At 41.7% G+C, this 27,113-nt stretch overlaps 1 protein-coding gene across 1 annotated transcript in view; it reads left to right on the forward strand.

Moving 5' to 3' along the window:
- Nucleotides 1-1,984: 1,984 nt before the first annotated feature.
- The window catches only part of LOC110490018 (cadherin-18), a 368,917-nt gene continuing 343,788 nt past the window's right edge, over nucleotides 1,985-27,113 (forward strand). Inside the window, exon 1 of the mRNA XM_021563094.2 lies at nucleotides 1,985-2,415. The gene's annotated coding sequence lies outside the window, so the exon portion shown is untranslated. The remainder of the gene's footprint in view (nucleotides 2,416-27,113) is intronic.

The following is a 27,113-nucleotide window of genomic DNA, read 5'->3' on the forward strand; positions in this document are numbered from 1 at the left end:
TCGTCTGTAGATGGGTGAGAAAACAACATCAATTTAATCTATTTTGAATTCAGGCTGTAACACAACATGTGGAATAAGTCAAAGGGTATGAATACTGACGTGAAGGAACTGTATGTTAAACAATACGGACACCAGCATGCACACGCACACAAGTTGTGCTCAATTCAGAATTTGGGAACTGAATTAGAATTGAATTGGCCACACTCCACAGGATATAGAATTGGAATTTAAGTTTGAGTGACAGGAAGTTGAATCAAATTTAGCGCATTTCAAAGAAATCCCAGTCATAGAACAAGAGAGTTACATTGAATGTGACAGGTCACGCTTCCAGATACCAAAGAATATTTTACTTTTATCTGCAAACAATAATGTTCATATACTCTTTAACCTCAATGCTTAGGACAACCAATTACATTTCCACCACCCATTTCATTTGTTTTGCTTATTTTTAAAGGATTATGGTCAATTTGAGGGTTAAACTAATGCATTCTGGGAAGGTAGTATTTTCCCCCATATTGATTTTTTTGTATGTGATTAATAAAATACAATGCGATATTCACATAGTTAGTTGGTATGTGCAGGTTATATCAGCTTTGTAAAAGCATATCAAATCAAACCACAAGGCTGTTCAACAAGGCCTTGTAAAGTGAGAACACGTCTGCATCCGAAATGGAACCCTATTCCTGATATAGTGCAATACTTTTGAGTCCTAATGTGTCCTGGTCAAAAGTAGTACACTATAAAGGAAATAGGGTGCCATTTGAGGGGAGTTTGTAGCAGCCGTACCCATTGCCTGTTCTGTGTTGCCTGTTATCCATTCTGCAGGAGTATTAATGGGCCAATTGATCAACAGCAGGCTGGTATATCCTGAAGAGGGGGCTGATCACTTACCTACGGCAGGCCCGACACAGCAGCACCAATCAGCAACACGGCTAGGGGATTGATTACAGACGCATGGCTGGGCTGTGGCTGAGGGAGATGAGTTGCTGACGTCGCCTCGCTCATTTCCTGACAGTTTGACTTAACAGGGAAGGAGCCTTCACCTGCGTGCGAAGAGGGAGAGGTATAGATAGGTTCAACAAGGCATAAACGAGATGAAAACACATGCTTCGGTGGAGACAAATGCTCAGCGCCGCCAATATAATGATGCACACCTGAAGAGGCATCACGCTAGATGGTATGGATTGTGGAGACGAACAGTTTGTGTCGACTGCTCTTGCTTGGAATGAAGCGTGAATAACACAAGACTGGTATCCAAGTTATTGGATTTCAATGGGGCACCCCATGGTACACTGTCTTAAATTTATGAGGTCAAGCCGCTCAATCATCCACCACTCAACCGAAATGCCATGAATAAAAAAAACTAAAAGTAAATGTGTCAGGGGCTGAGAATCAGTCGAAATATTGCCTCAGTAATGTTTTGGCTCTGGCTTTTACAAACTACTGCCCCCCCCCCCCCCCCCCCCCACACACACACACACACACACATACACACACACGGTTTATTCTGAAAACTGGAACCATTTTGCTGTGAGAGGATTTGATTGGAGCATTAGAAAAATAACTGGTTTGTAAATAATGGAATGAGGGTAATCTTTTGTGACAAACTGTTAACACACCTTTTAATGTCAGTCAAAATTTGATTTAGCCACTTCTGCCCCCAGAATTAATATACAAGTGAGTAATCATTCTTATGGATTTTCTTTTTTTCATTTGCAAAAATTATACATCACACAGCAGGTAAAAACCTATTGCTTAAATTACTAGCGAAGCGTAACCTGGGATACAGGCCACAACATTCTTGTTATCAGTTGGCTGGTTAAAATATAGGACTATTAGCTGTCAGGCTAGATTGATTATACAGAAGAGAAATGAGAATGTGTTCAGTGAGTGAGTGAGTGAGTGTGCAAGGAGTCAGGAGAGACACAGCAAGCAGAGGACTGTGATGCGAGGACATGAGTGTTTGGCTGAGGAGGAATGTGTCCGTGTACTCTCCACTGCTCCTCTCTTCTTTTCTACTGCTCTGTTCTTCCTTACCCCCCTCCTTTCCTCCTTCCCCATCCAGCCGCTGGCTGAGTTCCCTCCGTTCCTCTTGTCTCTCAGTGCCAAGACCAGAGCCCTTCAGTGGACTGAGCCGTTTGATTCATGCGAGTGCTGATTCACGCCCTGCGATCTGGGGAGTGAGGGCGGGCAGCACAGGATTTCCTCTCTCTCTACATCCATAATTCAGCGTTCGCACCTTCCTCCTACTCCTCTTCTCCTCTTTGCCTTCTTCTTCTTCTTCTTACTGCTGCTGCTGCCGTACGCTGCCGTTGCTTTTGATGTTATATTAGGTTACACTCCAGTTCCATCACAGCCTACCTGAGGTATCATTCACTGAGACGGAGCTCCGCTGTCTCCACTCAAAGTACACAGGTAAGAGAAAAAAGACTACTTTCCTCAATGAGCTTTGGATTCTGTTGGAAATGTAATGTTCATTTGTTGTTTGAATCATGTCATAGTCTGGCTGGTTTGATCTTGTATGTGGAGACTGAGCCAGTTCAGAAATGGGAGAATGTCTGTTGGTGAAGAAAAAATGATGATGGCAATTTGAGAATCAAAAATGAAGTTCTGGTCTCTGAATATTTTCATTTTACTGTTGTTATATGGGCTTGGTCCCCACCCTGACGCATTGTGTGAAATTAGATATTGTGCTGCTATGCCTGGTCTGCTTTAAAGTTATACCACCCCCCCCCCCCCCCCCCCGCCCTTGGCTATTGTGAGGCTACATCTACTCGCAGTAGGAGAAGGCAAACCTAGCGTAACAATGAGTGTTCACTCCCTCGTCTCTTGGTGAAGCTCAAAAGAAACTGGACAGCGGCACTTCTGCTAGTTAGAAAATAGCCCATGTCTCCTGTGCACATCCTAGCACTGTGAATAGGCAGCACTGATATCACATACTGTTAACATGTATTTTGTTTGTTCTTGAGTGTGTATTTTGCTGTGCTTGTGCCTATATATGTTGGATAATTAATTGACATTAACCAGATATTATTTTATTGTTGGATACAAATAGTATTTCTCAACATTGTATATACACTGACACTGATTATGTAGAGGATGACTGAGTGAATGTTTTCTACTGTTTCATCGTTCAGGCACTGTGGTGAGTGTCTGTGACCCTGTAAACACCCCTTTTTGGATGGTAACATACAAAAGCACTCATCCCCCTTGGCATTTTTCCTATTTTGTTTCATTACAACCTGTAATTTAAATGTATTTTTATTTGGATGTCATGTAATGGACATACACAAAATAGTTAAAATTGGTGAAATGAAAACAATAACATGATTCCAAAAAATAAAAAAATAAAATATATATGTATTCACTCCCTTTGATATGAAGCGACTAAATAAGATCTGGTGCAACATATTACCTTCAGAAGTCACATAATTTGTTAAGGAAAGTCCACCTGTGTGCAATCTAAGTGCCACATGATCTGTCACATGATCTCAGTAAATATACACCTGTTCTGAAAGGCCCCAGAGTCTGCAAAATCACTAAGCAAGGGGCACCACCAAGCAAGTGGAATCATGAAGGCCAAGGAGCTCTCCAAACATGTCAGGGACAAAGTTGTGGGGACCACAACAAACCTGCCAAGAGAGCTCTTCCCACCAAAAGTCACAGACCAGGCAAGGAGGGCATTAATCAGAGAGGCAACAAAGAGACCAAAGATAACCCTGAAAGAGCTGCAAAGCTCCATAGTGGAGATTGGAGTATCTGTCCATAGGACCACGTTAAGCCGTAAACTCCACAAAGCTGTGCTTTATGGAGGAGTGTCCAAAAAAAGCCATCGCTGAAATTATAAGCAAACGCATTTGGTGTTTGCCAAAAGGCATGTGGCGGATTCCCCAAACATATGGAAGAAGGTACTCTGGTCAGATGAGAAAAAAATGTCGCTTTTTGACCATCAAGGAAAACGCTATGTCTGGCGCAAATCCAACACATCTCATCACTCCGAGAACCTCATCCCCACAGTGAAACATGGTGCTGGCAGCATCATGCTGTGGGGATGTTTTCCATCGGCAGGGACTGGGAAACTGGTCAGAATTGAAGGAATGATGGATGGCGCTATATACAGGGAAATTCAAGAGGGAAACATGTTTCAGTCTTCCAGAGATTTGAGACTGGGACAGAGGTTCACCTTCCAGCAGGAAGCATACTGCTAAAGCAACACTCGAGTGGTTTAAGGGGAAACATTTACATGTCTTGGAATGGCCTAGTCAAAGCCCAGACCTCAATCCAAATGAGAATCTGTGGTATGACTTAAAGATTGCTGTACACCAGCAGAACCCATCCAACTTGAAAGAGCTGGAGCAGTTTTGCCTTGAAGAATGGGCAAAAATCCCAGTAGCTAGATGTGCCAAGCTTATAGAGACATACCCCAAGAGACTTGCATCTGTAATTGCTGCAAAAGGTGGCTCTACAAAGTATTGACTTTTAGGGGGGTGAAGAGTTATGCGCGCTCAAGTTCAGTTCAGCTCATGTTTTCTGTTTTTTGTCATACTTCTTCTTTGTTTCACCCAAAAAACGGTTGCATCTTCAAATTAGTAGGCATGTTGTGTACATCACATGATAGAACCCCCCCCCCCCCCCCCCCCAAAAAAAAAAAAACAATTTTCATTCCAGGTTGTAAGGCAACAAAATAGGAAAAAATGCCAAGGGGGTGAATACTTTTGCAAGCCACTGTAATATGGGGAGGAGATACTTTTGGGATTTTATTTTCTAGAAGAGGAAGAGAAACCGAGCTGTAATTATGTTAGTTACTACCTGATGAGTTACCCAATGAAGTGTTAGACTTGCTTCGATGTACCTGAGGCAGCATTGTCAACACAGTTGAATTTCAAAGAGTATGTTCTCACTGTAATACTGTCTAGATTTTACACTTCAGTAAGGAAGGATAGTCTGACTGGTGTAATGATTTCTATTGAAGGTATAAGTTACATGGATGTTTAAATCTAAATATAAGTCTACGTCCCTTCATATCTGAGATGTGTAATGGATATTTGGCATATTGGAATAGTTGAGTCAAAGTAATTAAAGTATCATAAGTAACACAATGTCAAATATTGCTGACACAATGACCATTTATTTTGTACTGATGATGTTGTTATGGAGAGGCCTTTGCATCTGTATGATTCACTGGTACGGTACAGCCAGCATTATGAATCATAACTATTGATTAAAATGCCTCCAGCAGGCATGTAAGATTACACAGCTGCTGCTTGCTATTCAAAGGCAATAAGGAGACTTTGTGTGAATGCTCTACAATACAATTACAGTGGATTTGAAAAAATAACTTTTTACATTTGCAAATGTTACAGTATGTGTTATACATCACATTTTGAGCTTTCCACATTTGTCATGTTTGAGTGGAGGACATCACCTGCTCATTGGGAAAATGTTAATTTTCAATTTGTGTGCTCTGTTGAATGAGAATGCTTGCACTATATATTGGCAAACTTTGGTCTGTAGTGATCTTTGCAGGTGTGAATTCAAAGCTTTGGGTGTGTTTGTCTTCGTCAACACCTTTCTTCCATTCAATCAGTCTATGATTAGAACCTAATGGTGTCCCGATATTACCAATTGCTCTCATTTATAAAGTATTTTACCTTCTGCGTGACATGGAGTCCCTCTCTCTTTGCTCGCTCGCTCTCTCATTTATTTTATCATGACTGGAGACCATTAGTAAAATGTTTCTCATATAGATTTCATAGCAAGTTACGCAAGGTTGTAGCTCAGAGATGTTCCGCATGAACAATCTCTTAGGGTGTGAAAATCACATTTTGCCACCAGCTGGCTGCAGAGCTCTTATGGAGGTTTTTAAATGTATTTTAGGGAGTCATTTCAAAAACATCCTGTGGTGGTGCTGTTTTTCTACCAGTGGAGGAATTTATGACTGACTAAAAGCAACATCCCCAGACTTCCATCAATCTTTTGAAGTGATGGTAAAATTATAAACGGCTCTAACACTCGTGACTCACGTGTAATATTAATGAATTTCAGCTCTTTTCATTTGGATTTCCCACAATTGATGAGAGGAATGTTATATATTTGAATTATATTTAATGTACATTCACTGAATGTGATTGTGTTTGTATGAGACAGAGAAGTGGTAGTGGGGGAATATCATCTGTTTCTTGGCATGACATCACTTTTGAAGCTTTTCTTCTCCATCTTCATGAAAAATGCATTCAAAGATTTTGATTTCACATGGTAGTTTTAAACAGCAAGAAGATCTGTGAAGTGTTTAATCTGTTCTTAATCACACTGAGCCGTGATCACAGCAAGAGGCCTTAGTAACACTTTGTACACGACAGATAAAGATAAATCACATGTAATCTTTGAAACACATTCATTCTATATTGCTGTCAGACACCTTGAAGCAAGCCAGAGTGTATTTGTCATCATGAGACTGACATAAGACCTGTACAAGACACGACTAAGCGTATGTTTTTCATGTCATGGGGATTAAAAGTACCACACCTACTTGATAATCTTGAAACTCATTTTAATAAGTCTAATAACCATTAACATGGTCCAGATCATCATCAATCACTCACACAGTATCTTACAGGGAGCACAGCACCACAAACCCAATATTGCCTATACCGCAACATTCAGCCATTTAGTCAAAGGTTTGGGTGGTAGTTTTACAGTATCTCACTCTCTTTTGTCAGCTTGTTATCACTCTGATAACAATTAGACTGGCAGGACAGCAGCCAGTGGCCACCACAATTCTGAAACCCACAACAATGAACACAGCTCACCAAGCAGTAGTAGCAGTAAAAATGTACTGGCAATAGGGCAGTTTGGGCAAATGCCAGATGGGCTGGTCCACTCTTTAGCCCAGTGGGTACGTTGAAAAAAAAGGCCAGTGTGTTAGAAATACTTGTGCCGATTTATGGTCCCAGTCAGTCCCTGGGCAGAAGCAGCAGCAATCTGTGTGACCTAAATTTGTGATATTCAACTCTGACATGCGTTGAGTCAATCCCCAAAACTTGTCCAGGGTTTAGGTACATTTGTGTAAACACCAAAATTGATAGGGAAACCAAAGGAATGAAGACAGATCAAAATGGCTTTCGCTTTGCATGTCTGAGTTGGGAGGTCAGAATGAGTTCTCATTAGTGGTAATCTAACATTTGTCTGGGATTTCCTGGGTTGTCTGTTGCAGTTCAAAAGACAGCATCTAATTGATTTCCTTCATCCCTTTCAAATATGGAGATGTCATTATTCTCCATTATATTTTCAACAAGCAGCACAGCCTCCCAGGTAATTTCACAAAATCTTTACTGTGGATACAAAACTAAAAACCTAAAACTAAAGCCTTGAGTGTGGGGAGGGACCTGTATTCATGGCCGATGTCTGAGGTACAGTCTTTAGCCATGACCTATTCTTTGTGGGAAAGAGAAGTCTGTCAGTATGATCAATGGTAATGATTACCTACCCATAAAATGTGCTTTTATGGCCCAGCACTTCCACTTTCATCACAAATCTGGGGCATATCTTTATAGCAAAGAGCAATTAAAAACAAATGTTTTTAGCTAGGACTGGTTTGAGTTGGGAGGGGAAAACTGATAATGAGTTGTTATTGGCAGAGAGGTTTGGAACTCTCATTCTTATTGGTTTATCAGCATAATTAAACAGTATTATTCCAATCTCATAGTGTGGAAATGTATACAATACCGGTCAGAACACCCACTAATTCAAGGGATTTTCTTTATTTTTACATTGTAGAATAATAGGAAATACATCGAAACTATGAAATAACACATATAGAATCATGTAGTAACCTAAACAGTGTAAAAACAGAGACATGCTTTTGTTGTTATTTCTGTGTACTGTATATCTTTATTAGTGTACAAACAATATCATTCAATGGTCCTTTCTCAGAACAAACTCTCCCAATTGAATATCCGTCCATAAGAACTTGAAAGTTTTTCTGTATTCTCAAATACTTCCAAACGCCTTTAATTATTTTTACTACAACACCTGATCTGAATCGAGAGGGGTGTGGACTCACCCAAGTGCCTCCCCAACGGATAACGGTTACACACAAATCCATTAACCAGTAATTGTCACGCTCGTTTGAATGAATGGACCAAGGCGCAGCGTACTTAGAGTTCCACCAAAACCAAATACAGCAGAAAACGAAACGTGATGTTCTGAGCTGCTCACAGGCAGCTACACAAAAACAAGATTCCACAAACAACAGGTGGGAAAAGGCTGAATAAATATGATCCCCAATCAGAGACAACGATAGACAGCTGTGTCTGACTGGGAACCATTCCAGGTCAACAAAGAAATATAAAACATAGATTACCCACCCTAGTCACACCCTGACCTAACCAAATAGAGAATTAGAAGGATCTCTAAGGTCAGGGCGTGACAGTACCCCCTCCGGCCGCTAACCTAAACCTATAGGGGAGGGTCCGGGTGGGAATCTACCCTCGGTGGCGGATCCAGTGCGGGACGCAGAGCCCGCCGCTTGTGGCTCCACCAACATCGGTGGCGCCTCTGGTGCGGGGATTGTCGTTGGAGGCTCCGGACCGTAGATCGTTGCCGGAGGAACCGAAAGGTGGATCGTCGCCAGGGACTCCGGACCGTAGATCGTCGCTGATGGCTCCGGACCATGGATCATCACCGGAGGCATCGGGCCATGGATCATCACTGGAGGCTCCGGGCCATGGATCCTCACCGGAGGCTCCGGACTGCAGACCGTTGCCGGAAGCTCCGGACTGGGAACCGTCGCCGGAGGCTCCGGACTGGGAACCGTCGTCGGAGGCTCCGGAAGGCGAACCCTCACAGGAGGCTCTGGGCTGCGGACCCTCGCCGGAGGCTCCGGACTGCGAACCCTCGCCGGGGGCTCCGGACTGGGAACCGTCGCCAGAGGCTCTGGACTGAGGGTCGTCGCAGTAAGCCTAGTGCGTGGGGCTGGCACTGGTGGTACCGGACTGGTGACACACACTTCAGGGTGAATGCGAGGAGCAGTCACAGGACGTACTGGACTGGGAGGTGCACTGGAGGCCTGATGTGTGTAGCTGGTACAGGTGGCACCGGTGTGGTGACACGCACTTCAGGGCGAGTGCAAGGAGCTAGCACAGGACGTACTGGGCTGTGGAGGCGTACATCAGGGCGAGTGCGGGGAGCAGGCACAGAACGTACCGGACTGGGGAGGCGCACTGGAGGCCTGATGCGTGGGACCGGCCCAGATTGCACAGGACTGGTGACACGCTCTTCCAAACGCCTGCGTTGTCGCGTACTCCTCGCAAACTCCATTCTCCGGTATCCCTCCTCGCACTGTTCTATTGACTTCCAGGTGGGCTCTGGCACTCTCCCTGGCTCGACCGACCACCTCTCTCTCTCCTCCGAGGTTGTCTCTGGTTCACACCTCGGCTCCGCCGACCACCCCGTGTGCCCCCCAAAAACATATTTTTCGGGCTGTCCTTTGGGCTGTCTTTGTGGCCGCGAATACCGGACTCGTCGCTGTTGCTCCTTCATTGCCTCTGCCTGATTCCATGGCAGGCTTCTGTCTCCTGTCATGATTTCGTCCCTCGTCCAGGATGTCCTCCAATTCTGGCTTTCCTCCCAGGCCCAGGATCCCTGCTCCTCCTAAGCACGCTGCTTGGTCCGTGGGTGGTGGGATCTTCTGTCAAACTCGTCTGAATGAATGGACCAAGGCACAGCGTACTTAGAGTTTCACATGTTTTATAATATGAAACTCACCAAAACCAAATACAGCAGAAAACGAAACGTGACGTTCTGGGCTGCTCACAGGCAGCTACACAAAAACAAGATCCCACAAACAACAGGTGGGAAAAAAATGTCTAAATATGATCCCCAATCAGAGACAACGATAGACAGCTGCCTCTGATTGGGAACCATACCAGGACAAGTCACACCCTGACCTAACCAAATAGAGAATAAAAAGGATCTCTAAGGCCAGGGCGTGACAGTAATCCTGTAAATGTATTTTGGTCTTAATCAACCAAGGAACAAGGTAGACCGCGTGTGTGTGCGTGTGCGTGTGCGTGTGTGTGTGTGTGTGTGTCTGTAATAATGGGGAGCTCCTGGGTTATACTCTAACCATTAACCCACAGTCAATTTATATCATACATACCAACACTCATTAAAACCCAAGTCTACCTTCTGCACTACTAAATGACTCCCCATCTTACCATTTTGCCTCAAAGGTTTGCCCTCTTAAAAGGTTATGTCTCCCTCTGACATTTAGCTTGATGACTTATGTTGGAGGCGCATCGACTTGCTTGTTGTTGCCACTTAGAATTAGTCATGCTTTATACAGTAAGATGGACATCAGGTCTGGGCAGAAAATAGTTATAATTCGTAGTTTACTTGAATTTACCAACTTTTCAAATACTCAAGGTAGTCTAATAAAGTTTATATAGAGTCTCAAATGAAAGGCAACTATTTTCTTTAGTATTTTTGATAGTATTTTGAATACCTCTCAGATAACGAAATAATATTTGATGTTTGCTAAATATTGGATGAAGAACCAAAAACTACAACAGTTAGTTGAATTAGTCTAAGTTTATGGTCATACGCACATGGTTTGGAGGTTTCCTAGATATGAACCTTTATACTGCCTATAGTCTAGAATTAAATACAAGAGTAGACCACTTTGCAGCTTCAAAATGACTAACACATATTTTAATAATGAGTGAGACATAAGTTTATGTAGCAACACTTGACATCAAGTTCTTATACATGTGTAGTAAATTTCTGATTATTAATATAGCAACAACAGTTCTACATATGACTTTGGAAATTGCTTTATTTTCATAATAATAACAGTTATTCTAACGGCAGATTTCCTCCTCTTCGTCCAAAGAGGAGTAAACATCGGACCAAGATGCGGCGTGGTAAGTGTTCATGACGATTTTAATAACAAAAGCACTGAACACTCTGAAATACAAAAACAATAAACTAATACGTGAAATAACAAAACCGAAACAGTACCGTGTGGTGAAAAACACAGACACGGAAACTAACACCCACAAACCAACAGTGAAACCCAGGCTACCTAAATATGGTTCTCAATCAGGGACAACGATAAACAGCTGCCTCTGATTGAGATCCATATCAGGCCAAACACAGAAATAGAAAAAAACATAGAAACACAAACAGACTGCCCACCCCAACCATACTAAATAAAGACAAAACAAAGGAAATAAAGGTCAGAACGTGACAGTTATCCTGTCTGGGGTTCCGCTAGCGGAATGAAATTGCAGGGCGCCAAACACAAATCAACAGAAATCTCATAAATCAATTTTCTCAAACATTCAACTATTAGTTACCATTTTAAAGATACAATTCTCGTTAATCCAGCCACAGTGTCTGATTTAAAAAATGCATTACAACGAAAGCTCCACAAACGATTATGTTAGGTCACCACCAACTCACAGAAAAACCAGGCCATTTTTCCAGCCAAAGAGAGGAGTCACAAAAAGCACAAATATAGATAAAATTATCTTTGATCACTAACCTTTGATGATTTAGGGCGGCAGGGTAGCCTAGTGGTTAGAGCGGTGGGCTAGCAACCGGAAGGTTTCAAGTTCAAACCCCTGAGCTGACAAGGTACACATCTGTCATTCTGTCCCTGAACAGGCAGTTAACCCACCGTTCCTAGGCCATCATTGAAAATAATAATTTGTTTTTAACTGACTTGCCTGACTTGGGGCCGAATACTTTCGCAAGGCACTGTATATTACAGTTCAAAGAAACTTGTCAAACTAAGTATAGAATCAATCTTTAGGATTTTTTTAGCATAAATCTTCAATAATGTTCCAACTGGAGAATTCCATTGTCTGTAGAAAAGCCATGGAACGTGAGCTACCTCTCAAGTGAAAGCGCATGACTGAGAATGAGGCTGTAGGCAGGCCCTTTAGTCAAAGAGCTCCCATCCGGCAACCCTTCACATGAGCAGCCATAAACAAAGTTCTAAAGACATCTAGTGGAAGCCTTAGGAAGTGCAAAATAACCCATATCCCACTTTGTATTCGATAGGGGTGAGTTCAAAAACTACCACCCTCAGATTTCCCAATTCCTGTTTGAATTTTTTCTCAGGTTTTTGCCTGCCATATGAGTTCTGTTATACTCACAGACATCATTCAAACAGTTTTAGAAACGTCCGAGTGTTTTCTACCCAATACTAATAAATTAGCATCTGGGACTGAGTAGGAGGCAGTTCACTCTGGCACGCTATTCTTCCAAAAGTGAAAATGCTGCCCCCTATCCCAAACAAGTTATTGAACAATTAAGTGGAATTGGGAACAGTAGCTCTTCTGTACAGTAGTTCCAAAAACTCTTAGCTCATGCTATGCAATTAAAATGCAATTACCAAAGTACTACAGTGTATGTAACGACATACTAATAAAATGTTGCTACAAAAGTAATTACAGTTTTATTCCACAAAAATAGTTTAATGTAAAGTGTTACTGAGAATTCTAACAGTAACAACATATGCCTATTAAGTGTTCAAAGGAAAAACTGCCTTCTTGAATCAACTACAGCCAATGTCTGTGAACAATTATGTTTGTTTCTATCCTGAGTAAACTATCCCTTGAAAGATGGTATAGTGTGTGTTTGAAACTAGAACACTTACCCTCAGATGGACGAAGAGGTTTGAATTTATCAACGGAGATGCAAAGTGTATGAAAAAAATGCATAATTATAACTTCCTCTAGTCGCTTAAAATGCTAATATTATGTTTTTCCAGAGATGTTTATTTTAAATGTTTTTAGTGACAGCTTCATGATTAACAAGACAAGCAAGTGAGAAATTGGAGTTCCGATTCATGCTGTGATGGTGTGTCGTTGCGTGTATGGTTTTTTGATGAGAGGATGTGTCACCCCCCCAAAAAAAAGTATATATATATATTGATGTGCCTGGCAGCTTGCTCGTGGTACCTGCTTTTTCACAGTACCTAAAAAGTTCAACAGGGCTATTTTTTCCCATGCTATTGATGCATATGCCTTGTTGTCAAGAAAAGTGGGCAACCTGTGTTTGTCAACATTTAACAAAAGTAGTTTGAAAAGTGAACATGTGTATATCCATTTTCAGAAATTTTTATAAATGAGCTTGAAACAGATCGCTGTGTTTTTCACTATCTAATCATGTCATGGGGTTGTTCAATGACAGACATGTTTGTTTAAAATCCATCACAAACACATTTTTTTGCAAAATGCTATATATCCGTCTCCCTCTCAGAGAAATAAGTAGTATTGCTGGATTACATTTGAATACTTTAGCAGATGCTCTTAATGTACAGTACATTAATCTTAAATTAGCTAGGTGAGACAACCACATATCACAGTCAAATACACAGGATAAGAACATTCCATTACAGCTAAACAATGGATAGTGTTTTGCATAAAAACACATTTTCATATAAAAATATATATGAATTACACACTTGAGAAGTGTAATTTTACACACATATGAAGGTACCCATAAGCAATCATTTCTGATGAAAAAACACAAATGTCTCAATTCTACAGATTGTGTAATCTCATTACACACAAACAAGATCTTACTTTATCTAGACAATGTAACTCAATCCCTCCAAAATGCTTTGAAGATCATTGACAAATTCAGCTCCATCTCAAGTTATAAAATAAATCTAACCAAATTTGCCCTACTCTCTCTCAAGAACCTGACAGAGGACCCCATCTACTTGGAATCCCAATAGTTTCCTATTTAAATGATTTAGGATCAGATATATTTCCTTCTTTAGAAATTTCAACAGAATGCTCAAATCAATTCTATCAGATCTCAGTTGATGGAGTAAAATTCCAGTCCCTTCAACCGGCAGAATTTCTTTTGTGAAAATGAATATATTGCCTTGGCTCAATTTTGTGAGCTCAATGTTTCCCCATTCCAGCTATTGTGATAAAATCCACAGTGCGTTTAGAAAATCTGTATGGATAGGCAAGAGATTCCGGATAAAATTAGCAAATTTACACAGAGGGGAAAGACGCTGGAGGGCTATCCATTTCAAACTTTAAATTGTATTTCCAAGCACTAGCATTTCACCCAATTATAAATTGGTATAGACGTGGCTATGAATAGAGAGAAATATGGTGGTTCCTGTTGCCCTGGAAGAAGTGTTGTTCTTAAACAATGTAAGCTACGCTTGGCCCTATTATTACTCACAAAATGTATATTTGCCGCAAAATGTCTAAACTATGCAACTGGTACTTGAGAAATACTACACAACTGTAGATACTGTTCTTTATTTTTGTATGCATTTCTCTGATTGTTTTGGCAGCCCATAGGTACAAGAAAATATATATGTGAAATATGAAATGCAAATATGATATCACTATATTCAAATTTATATTAATTTAAATGATATCTGTACATGTTACCACTTTCTGAAAATTACAAACTAAATATAAAGTTGGCCACAAAAAAAATATGACAAATAAAATGTTAATGTTTTGGCTTTGTTAAACATTTGAAGTGAAGTCTTTGTTTTCATCTCTGGAAGGGCTAGCCAACATCACACACACTGCTAACCTGCTAACCTACACTGTAGATAAGATCACCATTGGGAATGCTTTCTTTACTCCGGGCCTCAAAACAAACACACCAGTGCCTCCTAATTACTAAGCACGTACTTTTGTTAATTCATGAGGTGAAGCTGCATATAGAACAGATGAGGCTAAGGATCCATCGGTGTGTTATAGTACTTAAACACTTTGTCGCCATGGAACAAAATAAAAGCCCACCATAATGGGCATTGTGTGCTGCTGTGTATAAACATCATTATAGTGTATTTCCTTCTATCCTCAGTGACTTATTGATATGTAATAAGAGAGGCTAATACAGTTTACTGGCTGTAAATTCACTACGCTTAGCTCTAACCTGGAGTCAATGTTCAACCAAGAGATTGTTTACAGCCAGTACAGATTGTTTTTGAATTAATTTAAGAAAGTATCAAATAAGTGTCAGCCTTGTGTGAATACAGACTGAAATATTTGGGAATTAAGAATATCTGCATGGCTGCTTCATTCCAAATGGTGACGAACTATATTGCTGTCTGAACTACAATGGCTTGCAAAAGTATTCACCCCTTTGGCATCGTTTCCTATTTTGTTGCCTTACAACTTGGAATGAAAATAGATTTTTTGGGGGGAGAGTTATCATTTGATTTACAAAACATGCCTACCACTTTGAAGATGCAAAAGTTTTTTATTGTGAAACAAACAAGAAATAAGACACAAAAACAGAACACTTGAGCGTGTATAACTATTAACCCCCCAAAGTCAAAACTTTGTAGAGCCACCTTACACCTGCAAGTCTCTTGGGATATGTCTCTATAAGCTTGACACATCTAGCCACTGGGATTTTTGCCCATTCTTCAAGGCAAAACTGATCCAGCTCCTTCAAGTTGGATGGGTTCCACTGCTGTACAGCAATCTTTAAGTCATACCACAGATTCTCATTTGGATTGAGGTCTGGGCTTTGACTAGGCCATTTCAAGACATTTTAATGTTTCCCCTTAAACCACTTGAGTGTTGCTTTAGCAGTATGCTTAGGGTCATTGTCCTACTGGAAGGTAAACCTCCGATCAGTCTCAAATCTATGGAAGACTGAAACATGTTTCCCTCTAGAATTCCCTTGTATTTAGCGCAATCCATCATTCCTTCAATTCTGACCAGTTTCCTAGTCTCTGCCAATTCAAAACATCGACACAGCATGATACTGCCACCACCATGATTCACTATGGGTGGGGGGTGATGAGAAGGTGATGAGAGGTGTTGGGTTTGCGCCAGAAATAGCTTTTTTCTTGACGGTCAAAAAGGTACATTATTGTCTCATCTGACCAGAGTACCTTCTTCCATATGTTTGGGGAGTCTCCCATATGCCTTTTGGCGAACACTAAACGTGTTTGCCTATTTTTTTCTTTTCGCAATGGCTTTTTTCTGGACACTCTTCCGTAAAGCCCAGCTCCGTGGAGTGTACTGCTTAAAGTGGTCCTATGGCCAGACACTCCAATCTCCGCTGTGGAGCTTAGCAGCTCCTTCTGTGTTATCTTTGGTCTCTTTGTTGCCTCTCTGATTAATGCCCTCCTTGCCTGGTCTGTGAGTTTTGGTGGGCAGCCCTCTCTTGGCAGGTTTGTTGTGGTGGCATATTCATTCCATTTTTTAAGGTGGAATTCACAAATGATGTTGGGATCAACAATGTCCTCCACCATAACCCAACAACACTCCTCTGGACTGTACCCCTCCAAGTACCCCTCCCCCACAACGTTGGGAGTCCAGTAGGGATCTGACGGCATAGGCGGGACCTCCCTCAATGTCCATCCTCAGCCAGGGGACCAGGAACCACCGTAACTCTCCAGAGCTTGGTGAATGTCCACATCTCCGTCCCAGACCACATAGGCTACGACTCGAGAAGGGACGGGAAAGCATGTCCTCCGGCATTTGGGTGCCCAGTCCGTGATTCTCATCCTTGACCATGAGTTGGTGGGGTTATGGTGTTCGAGCCATGGGAGGCCGAGGATGATCTTGTAAACTGGTGCACAAATGATGAATGATGAAAAAATGAATGTTTTCCTAATGAATGGAATCCACGGTGAGAATGAGTGTTGTGGTGATGTATGCGATGCTTCCGGATTCTAGTGGCCAATTACCAAGGGCCTGGATGGGAAACTGAGAGGTGAATGGGTATGAGGTTATGTTCAAAGAGCAGTCAAGGATCTGGCAATAAAGTTCCCCACGGCACCGGAATCCACTAGCACTGTTGAAAAAGTACATGAGGGACAACCAGCTAGTGTGATCGACACTAAAAAGACTTTGCCAGAAAATTATGAAGATGGGATACTCACATCTGCCCCAAGAGGTGGAAGATCATGTGACCGTCCCTCTGCTCTTATAGGTCCCGAGTTGGGACATACCAGACACAGAATCTCGTGCGCCCCTTGAACTCAATTGGGACAGAGCCCCAGATGTTTCCATCTGCGTCGCTCAGCCACGGTAAGGCATGTGACCCTCCATGAGTTCAGGAGGTATCTGAGATACTGAGGGGTCAGGCGGTATCTGAGAGCTCTGTTCAGAGGTATCTTAGCTCATCCACCGGAAGGCAGAGGGTGGGGGGGGGTGAGCGCCTATTTCAACTAGAGCAGGATGATCAGACCATTGTCGAGTACGCGCTCACCTTCCTGACAGTAGCAGCATCCATAGGATGGAATGAGCCGGTACTCCATACGCTATTCAGAAGAGGACTGCAGAAGGAGGTCCAGACGGAACTGGCATGTCGAGACAACAACCTGTCCTTGGATGCACTCATCGCAATGGCCATTATTACACGTGTAATTCACTGTGTCAGAAGTTAAGTTGACTGTGCCTTTAAACAGCTTGGTAAATTCTTGAAAATTATATCATGACTTTAGAAGCTTTGGATAGGCTATTTGACATAATTTGAATAAATTGAAGGTGTACATGTGGATGTATTTCAAGGCCTACCTTCAATCAAAAGAAATCATCCAATACCTCAGAAAATAAATGGTAGACCTGTAACGATCGTTGTCCTCCTCGGATGAGGAATAGGAAGGATCAGACCAAAACGCAGTGCGGTAAGTGTCCATGTTAATTTTAATAAATAAACTGAACACTGCAATAACCAAAAAACAACAAAGAGAGAGAGTGAAGGAAACAAAACAGTTCTGTAAGGTGAAGACACACAAAACAGAAAACAACTACCCACAAACACAGGGGGGAACAGGCTACCTAAGTATAGTTCTCAATCAGAGACAATGATAGACAGCTGCCTCTGATTGGGAACCATACCAGGCCAAACACAGAACTACAAAACATAGAACAAAAACGTAGAATGCCCACCCCAACTCACGCCCTGACCAAACCAAAAGTAGAGACATAAAAAAGGAACTAAGGTCAGGGTGTGACAAGACCTCCACAAGTCTGGTTCATCCTTGGGAGCAATTTCCAAATTCCTGAAGGTACCAAGTTCATCTTTACAAACAATGGTATGCAAGTATAAACACCATGTGACCACGCAGCTGTCATACCGCTCAGGAAGGAGACACGTTCTGTCTCCTTGAGATGAGCTTACTTTGGTGCAAAAATTGCAAATTAATCCCAGAACAACAGCAGAGTACCTTGTGAAGATGCTGGAGGCAACAGGTACAAAAGTATCTATATCCACAGTAAAAACGAGTCCTATATCCACAAACTGAAAGGCCACTCAGCAAGGAAGAAGCCACTGCTCCAAAACCGCCACAAAAAAGGACTACGGTTTGCAACTGCGCATGGGGACAAAGATCACACTTTTTGGAGAAATGTCCTCTGTTCTAATGAAACAAAAATAGAACTGTTTGGCCATAACGACCATCGTTATGATTGTCGGAAAAAGGGGTAGGCTTGCAAGCCCTGACCTTAATCCTATAGAAAATTTGTTGGCAGAACTGAAAAAGTGTGTGCGATCAAGGATCTTATAAACCTGACTCAATTACACCAGCTCTGTCAGGAGGAATGGGCCAAAATTCACCCAACTTATTGTGGGAAGCTTGTGGAAGGCTACCTGAAACATTTGACCCAAGTTAAACAATTTAAAGGCAATGCTACCAAATACTGAGTGAATGTAAACTTCTGACCCAGTGGGAATGTGATGAAATAAATAAAAGCTGAAATAAAAATAATTCTCTCTACTATTATTCTGACATTTCACATTCTTAAAATAAGGTGGTGAATCTAACTGACCTAAAACAGGGAATTTTCACTCAGATTAAATGTTTGGAATTGTGAAAAACTGAGTTTAAATGTATTTGGCTAAGGTATATGTAAACTTCCGACTTCACCTGTACCTCTTTGCTGCATGCATGCATACTTGTTGCAGTCCTGGAAGAGACTCAGAACCCCACATCTCAGTTCATTGCAGCTAACAAAAGGTACAAGGTAATTCAATTAATGGGATGCAAGTCAATTTTTGTTGAGTTTCTTCCCCAACACTTTATCATTGAACGTCTTTTTGGTTAAATTGAATGAACCCATCTCCATGGAAGGCTGGAGTACAGGCTAAAATACTTACCACATAAAATGAAAAACATGGATCTACTTACATTAATTAACTTGCAGTGTCTGCAGTTTTTGTTAATTCATTGCAAGAGGGTAATGGGCCCTGTCAGTCCCAAATGGTTAACAATAGACTTCAAAGTCATAGATTATGCTCTGCCCGTACCCTCCCAAAATTATTATAAAATGATCCTATATTATCAGTGTTACGTAACAGTGACTTGTCGCTTGCCTGTGCTCTGCTATTATTAAGATGGTTCATATTCACAGGGAGGGAAAAATAACTCAGTTTAAGTGTTAGCCGAGACATATGGTGAGCTCCTCTAGCATGTTGCTTTAAATCTACAATGCATATTTTCCATGTTGGATTGAGAGTACCTAAGTTAATAATAACTGTGGCTGGTTTTTTACAGTTTGAAGACACAATTTCTCACACTGGGGATGTTCTTGGAAGGTGATGTGTCATTTCCACCAAGTTAAAGCCATTAAAATTTGTATAAATGTATTTAAAACTAAGGTGACATTGGACCATTATAGTAAAACACACTTTAAATACTTTTGTATAAGTAAACACAGTCCCTTGACTAACCTGTTTTCTTTGTATTTCCCTCATCAGACACCTCGATCTGTGTGCAAAACATTAACCTCTTATGGATCCCTTCACCCGCCAATCCCTTTAGCGGGATCGATTTGACAACATCCAGTGAAATGGCAGTGTGCCAAATTCAAACTACAGGAATATCAATATTCAACATTCAACAAAATATATGTGTCATACATCAAAATAAAGCTTAACGTCTTGTTAATCTTGCCACTGTGTCAGATTATTTCAAAAAGGCTTTACAGCGAAAGCAGACCATGCGATTATCTGAAGTCAGCGCACCGCATACAAACACATGAAAATAATTTTTCAACCAGGCAGGTGCGACACAAAAGTCAGAAATAGCCATATAATAAATGCCGTACCTTTGAAGATCTTCTTTTTGCAATCTCAAATGTCTCATTGACACAATGAATGGTCGTTTTGTTCGATAAATTCCGTTATATCCCCGAAATGTCCACTTATTTGGCGCGTACACCGGTTCCAACTCCCCCAACATGACTACAAAGTATCTAATAAGTTACTTGGAAACTTGGTCCAAACATTTCATACAGCGTTCCTAACCTCAGGTATCCTAAAATGTAAATAATCGATCAAATTTAAGACGGAATAATACCGGATAAAAACAACATGAAGCGCATTCCTGTTTACACGCACCAAAATAGTAAGGACCTTCAGAGTGACACATGGAATGAATAACACTATGTCTTCATTTCTTAAAAGAAAAACATCGAACCATTTTAAAGACTGTTGACAACTAGTTGAAGCCATAGGAACGGCAACCAGGTTCCTCATAAATAGGGCTTCCCATATGTCATTCATACATACAGTATACTGTACATTTCTTACGTTAAAGGACACTGAGAACAACTGCTAAACATAATCAGTTGCTGAAATGATGCATATGTCAAACATAGAACCTTAACAATAAGCACTGTAATTACGTAGTTGCTATACTTTGCATGATGAATACAACCAGCTGTGCATGTATTCACTGCCATGTTATTATTGTTCCAAGGGCCACTGTGTCAGCACTACTGCCTGTGTCTAAATAGGGTGTGTAGGGTCAGGGCGGCTCACAGAGGGATGTGGGCTGGTGTGGATAAAATGCACGGGACGAATACTTGTCCCAGTCCGCCGCTGCACTCCTAGAAAAAAGGTGCTATCTAGAACCTAAAAGGGTTCTTCAGCTGTCCAAATAGTAGAACCCTTTCAAGAACCCGTTTTGATTCCAGTTAGAACTCTTTTGGGTTTCCATGTAGAACCCTTTGCACAGAGGTGACATCATTTAGGTGATGATTTTGTTCACAGTGTTTCTGATCAAATCAACAATTATCTTCTAATGTATTTGTGTGGCTACAATACCTTCTTTAGAGCATAGCAGTTTCTGCTTGGTTTCCAGAGAATTGAAAGAGAAAGATAGCAAAAGGCGTTTTGTTTTGGGTGACGTGCTAAAGTCTGATATAGGCCATTTTGAAAGCTGCCAGTGTGGTGTAGTTGTATGAGCTGGCTGCTGTTTCCTCCCTGCTTGGCAGAGATCTCAGAAAAGGTTGAATTGGGAACCCGCCACCTAAATGTATCACATAAAATGTATATGCCGTATCTCACAATCGATCTGACCTTCTGAATTTAGATACTGTATATCTCGTGCTGCAGTGAGTTGGGGACTGTATATGTAACTCACACTGTGATGTAGCTCACGCTCTAGCGCTCCCTCGGTTTTCGTGAAAGAGCTGTGCACTTTGACAGACAGTCCTAGTCAAAGTGGTTTAGGAATATAGACACATTTTCGAAATGTGCCATTATTCTCCTTTAAAGTCTCTAAGCAGGTTAAATATTTCCCACTTTATTACTCATAAAGCACTACCGATTGTATTACTCATCTCTGGGTAGATTGGATTAGGGTTAAACCGCTTTGGACTTTCCCTCTGTTAATTTCCCTGGAGGCCCAGGTTGAACTTTAATGAGTCGTTCATCTTTGCCAAAACCATAGCTCTGAGGTGCTACTCACCAGAGGGTAGAGATGAGTAAAAGAGACTAAGAGATGAGTTGAGTGAGGATGACAGGTTTTGACTCGGGTAAGTCATTTCTTATTAACTCGATGAAGTCCCAACCATTCTTCAAAAGATGCATTTCACAATGTAGTATTTATTAGAGTATTTATTAGACTACATGTGTTTGTTCGGGTGCATACCCAAAAGTATCCAAAAATAGCCAATGGTGACCCAACAGTAGCCAATGGTGAAAACATTTATGTTGCGAAATGTATTATATTTTTAGTGAATAACCAAATCCTTTGTCCATATCGTCTCTGTTCGGTGTCATCAAACAAACCATTCAAGCCACCATATATTTAGAGAATGAATAGTGTAATAGTAATTATGCCCATAAACATGTTTAATTAAATGACCCCAGTTGTTTAGCTTCTATTTCAGAGAGAGACATGGGAACGTGTGACCTTTGATTGGACATGTAATCATAGATAATTATTGTATAACTGTCACCTTAATTAGTTAATTGGCTGCAATTGAAATGCTTCATTACACTGATTCAATTATTTCACACTTGTTTTTGGCCTGTGATTGTGCTTCTCATTTATGTTGTTAATTAACATAGACTATCACAAGAGAGGACGGCCATTGTACAGTATGTGTGCCATATGGAAATATTTGCCCAGGGGGTCCAGTAGATGCATCTTCCATTGGTAAGCATGTTACGAGCACTTCCAAGATAGTGAAATCTATTGGGACTGTGGTTAGCATTCAACTTGGGACCAACCTTGATTCCTTTCTCTGCCTGTTTATCAGCTAAGCTAGTTTATCTAACTACCGTTTGGGGAACCCGCAAATGCTACTACTCCATTATCCCTGGCATAGCACAGAATAAAAACCCATGCTTCCTTTTATCATGTTTTGTTAAAATAACAATTTGAGGATAATTTGTACAACTACTTCAGGGGCATTTGATGTTGAACACAAAAGATCATCATCTCAACTTATTTTTGTTTTATTGTTCATTGAAGCTTGTCGGCCTGGTATGGGCAGTGTGGCGCCCTGCCAAGGTTCCAGAACTGAGAGCAATGACAAAATTAATTGGAGAACATTCTAGAACTGTTGAATCTTGCCCCCTGACCATTTCCTGTTGTGTGGAGCGCGTGTTTTTGTTTTGATTGTAGTGAGTATCGTCAAGAAGTTGTAGTGCAGCACTCTTGAGAAAGCAACTGCACTAAAGTCAGTGTTAGAACTAGTCAGTTTAAGTATGAATATCAACACAATGTCTTCGAAAGGGTTGAGTGCTGTGTCGTTTGGGTTCGGTGAGACCAGGACTAAGCAAATGATCTACCTTAAGGTTTTGGGATTTCCGAAAAAAAAAGAGAGAGGGCTAGCTGTGTTATTTTGTCTTATCTGCTTTCCTCTCAGTGTATGAATGCCTGTAGCAAAAGCTGTCAATTCTATCAAAAGCAAGCTTTGTGCAACAGGAAAATTAATCCCAGTGGCTAGATGTGCCAAGCTTATAGAGACTCACACCAAGAGATATGCAGCTGTAATTGCTGCAAAAGGTGGCTCCACAAAGTATTGACTTTGGGGGGGGGTGAATAGTTATGTACTCTCAAGTTCTCTTGTTTGTTTCACGAGAAAAAATATTTTGCGTAAATCAAATGATACAAACCTTCATTAAAATATATTTTAAGTCATAAATATATAGGAAAAATGCCAAGGGGGGTGAAAACCTTCACAAGCCACTGTGGAGCCAACTTTAGCAGCAATTACAGCTTGTCACATCTAGCCACTGGGATTTTTACCCATTCCTCCGCTGCTGTACAGCAATCTTTAAGTCATACCATGTAACGCTAGTCGTTGGAAGGAGTAGACCAAGGTGCAGCGTGGTAGGGGTACATCTTTCTTTTATTGATGAAACCGAAAAAACAACAAATACAAAACGGAACGCACAGTTCTGTAGGGCTGGAAAGCAACAGTACAAAAACAAGATCCCATAAACTACAGGTGGAAAAAGGGAAAAAGGCTGCCTAAGTATAAACACCAATCAGCCTCTGATTGGGAACCATACCCAGCCAACAAAGAAATAGAAAGCATAGATTGCCCATCCTAGTCACACCCTGACCAAACCAAATAGAGAATTAAATGGATCTCTACATACTGACATACCACAGATTCTCAATTGGATTGAGGTCTGGGATTTAACTAGGCCATTCAAAGACATTTAAATGTTTTCCCTTAAACCACTCAAGTGTTGCTTTACCAGTATGCTAGGGATCTGTCGACCTCCCTCAATGTCCACCCTCAGCCAACTCCTTCAGGGTTATCTTTGGTCTCTTTGTTGCCTGGTCTGAGGGTTTTTGGTGACCTACTCTCTTGGTAGGTTTGTTGTGGTGCCATATTCTTTCCATTTTTTAATAATGGATATAATGTTGCTCTTTGGGATGTTCAAAGTTTAAGATTGTTTTTTATAACCCAACCCTGAACTGTACTTCTCCACAACTTTGTCCCTAAAATGTTTGGAGCTCCTTGGTCTTCATAATGTCGCTTGCTTGGTGGTGCCCCTGGCTTAGTAGTGTTGCAGACTATGGGGCCTTTCGGAACAGGTGTATATACAGTTGAAGTCAGAAGTTTACATACACCTTAGCCAAATACATTTAAACACAGCTTATCACAATTCCTTAGATTTAATCCTCGTAAAATGTCCCTGTCTTAGGTCAGTTACGGTCACCACTTTATTTTAAGAATATGAAATGTCAGAATAATAGTAGAGAGAATGATTTATTTCAGCTTTAATTTCTTTCATCACATTTCCAGTGGGTCAGAATATTACTTACGCTCAGTTAGTATATGGTAGCATTGCCTTTAAATTGTTTAACTTGGGTCAAATGTTTTGGTAGCCTTCCACAAGCTTCCCACAATAAGATGGGTGAATTTTGGCCCATTCCTCTTGACAGAGCTGGTGTAACTGAGTCAGGTTTGTAGGCCTCCTTGCTCGCACACGCTTTTTCAGTTCTGCCAACAAATTTTCTATGTGATTGAGGTCAGGGCTTTGTGATGGCCACCCCAATACCTTAACTTTGTTGTCCTTAAGCCATTTTGCCACAACTTTGGAAGTATGTGGCAGGGTAGCCTAGTGGTTAGAACATTGGACTAGTAACCGAAAGGTTGCAAGTTCAAATCCCTGAGCTGACAAGGTGCAAATCTGTCATTCTGCCCCTGAACAAGGCAGTTAACCCACTGTTCCTAGGCCATCATTGAAAATAAGAATTTGTTCTTAACTGACTTGCCTAGTTAAATAAAAAAAATGATTGGGGTCATTGTCCATTTGGAAGACCCATTTGCGAACAAGCTTTAACTTCCTGACTGATGTTTCTTCAATATATCCACATAATTTTCCTGCCTCATGCCATCTATTTTGTGAAGTGCACCAGACTCTCCTGCAGCAAAGCACCCCCACACCATGATGCTCCACCTCCGTGCTTCATAGTTGGGATGGTGTTCTTCGCCTTTTTCCTCCAAATCATCGATGGTCATTATGACCACACAGTTCTATTTTTGTATAATTAGAACAGAGGACATTTCTCCAAAGAGTGTGATCTTTGTCCCCATGTGCAGTTGCAAACTTCAGTCTGGCTTTTTTATGGCGAAGCAGTGGCTTCTTCCTTGCTGAGCGGTCTTTCAGGTTATGTTAACATAGGACTTGTTTTACTGTGGATATAGATACTTTCCTACCTGTTTCCTCCAGCATTTTCACAAGGTCCTTTGCTGTTGTTCTGGGATTGAATTGCACTTTTTGCACCAAAGCACGTTCCTCTCTAGGAGATAGAACGCGTCTCCTTCCTCAGAGGTTTGACAGCTGCGTGGTCACATGGTGTTTATACTTACGTACTATTGTTTGTACAGATGAACTTGGTACCTTCAGGAATTTGGAAAATGCTCCCAAGGATGAACCAGACTTGAGGAGTTCTACAATTTTCTTCTGAGTTATTGGATGATTTCGTTTGATTTTCCCATGATGTCAAGCAAAGAGGCACTGAGTTAGAAGGTAGGCCTTGAAATACACTGCTCAAAAAAATTAAAGGAACACTTAAACACAACGTAACTCCAAGTCAATCACACTTCTGTGAAATCAAACTGTTCACTTAGGAAGCAACACTGATTGACAATAAATTTCACATGATGTTGTGCAAATGGAATAGACAACAGGTGGAAATTATAGGCAATTAGCAAGACAACCCCAATAAAGGAGTGGTTCTGCAGGTGGTGACCACAGACCACTTCTCAGTTCCTATGCATCCTGGCTGATGTTTTGGTCACTTTTGAATGCTGGCGGTGCTTTCACTCTAGTGGTAGCATGAGACAGAGTCTACAACCCACACAAGTGGCTCAGGTAGTGCAGCTCATCAATGCGAGCTGGGGCAAGAAGGTTTTCTGTGTCTGTCAGCGTAGTCAGCGTAGTGTTCAGAGCATGGAGGCGCTACCAGGAGACAGGCCAGTACATCAGGAGACGTGGAGGAGGCCGTAGGTGGGCAACAACCCAGCAGCAGGACCGCTACCTCCGCCTTTGTGCAAGGAGGAACAGGAGGAGCACTGCCAGAGCCCTGCAAAATGACCTCCAGCAGGCCACAAATGTGCATGTGTCTGTTCAAATGGTCAGAAACAGACTCCATGAGGGTGGTATGAGGGCCCGACGTCCACAGGTGGGGGTTGTGCTTATAGCCCAACACCATGAGGGACGTTTGACATTTGCCAGAGAACACCAAGATTGGCAAATTCGCCATTCGCTCTTCACAGATGAAAGCAGGTTCACACTGAGCACGTGACAGATGTGACAGAGTCTAGAGACGCCGTGGAGAACGTTCTGCTGCCTGCAATATCCTCCAGCACGACCGTTTTGGTGGTGGGTCAGTCATGGTGTGGGGTGGCATTTCTTTGGGGGGCCGCACAGCCCTCCATGTGCTTGCCAGAGGTTGCCTGACTGCCATTAGGTACCGAGATGAGATCCTCAGACCCCTTGTGAGACCATATGCTGGTGCGGTTGGCCCTGGGTTCCTCCTAATGCAAGACAATGCTAGACCTCATGTGGTTGGAGTGTGTCAGCAGTTCCTGCAAGAGGAATGCATTGATGCTATTGACTGGCCCGCCCGTTCCCCAGACCTGAATCCAATTGAGCACATCTGGGACATCATGTCTCGCTCCATCCACCACGTTGCACCACAGACTGTCCAGGAGTTGGCGGATGCTTTAGTCCAGGTCTGGGAGGAGATCCCTCAGGAGACCATCCGCCACCTCATCAGGAGCATGCCCAGGCATTGTAGGGAGGTCATACAGGCACGTGGAGGCACACACACTACTGAGCCTCATTTTGACTTGTTTTAAGGACATTACATCAAAGTTGGATCAGCCTGTAGTGTG

Source organism: Oncorhynchus mykiss, chromosome 15, assembly GCF_013265735.2.
Source record: "Oncorhynchus mykiss isolate Arlee chromosome 15, USDA_OmykA_1.1, whole genome shotgun sequence".
Taxonomy (NCBI): domain Eukaryota; kingdom Metazoa; phylum Chordata; class Actinopteri; order Salmoniformes; family Salmonidae; genus Oncorhynchus; species Oncorhynchus mykiss.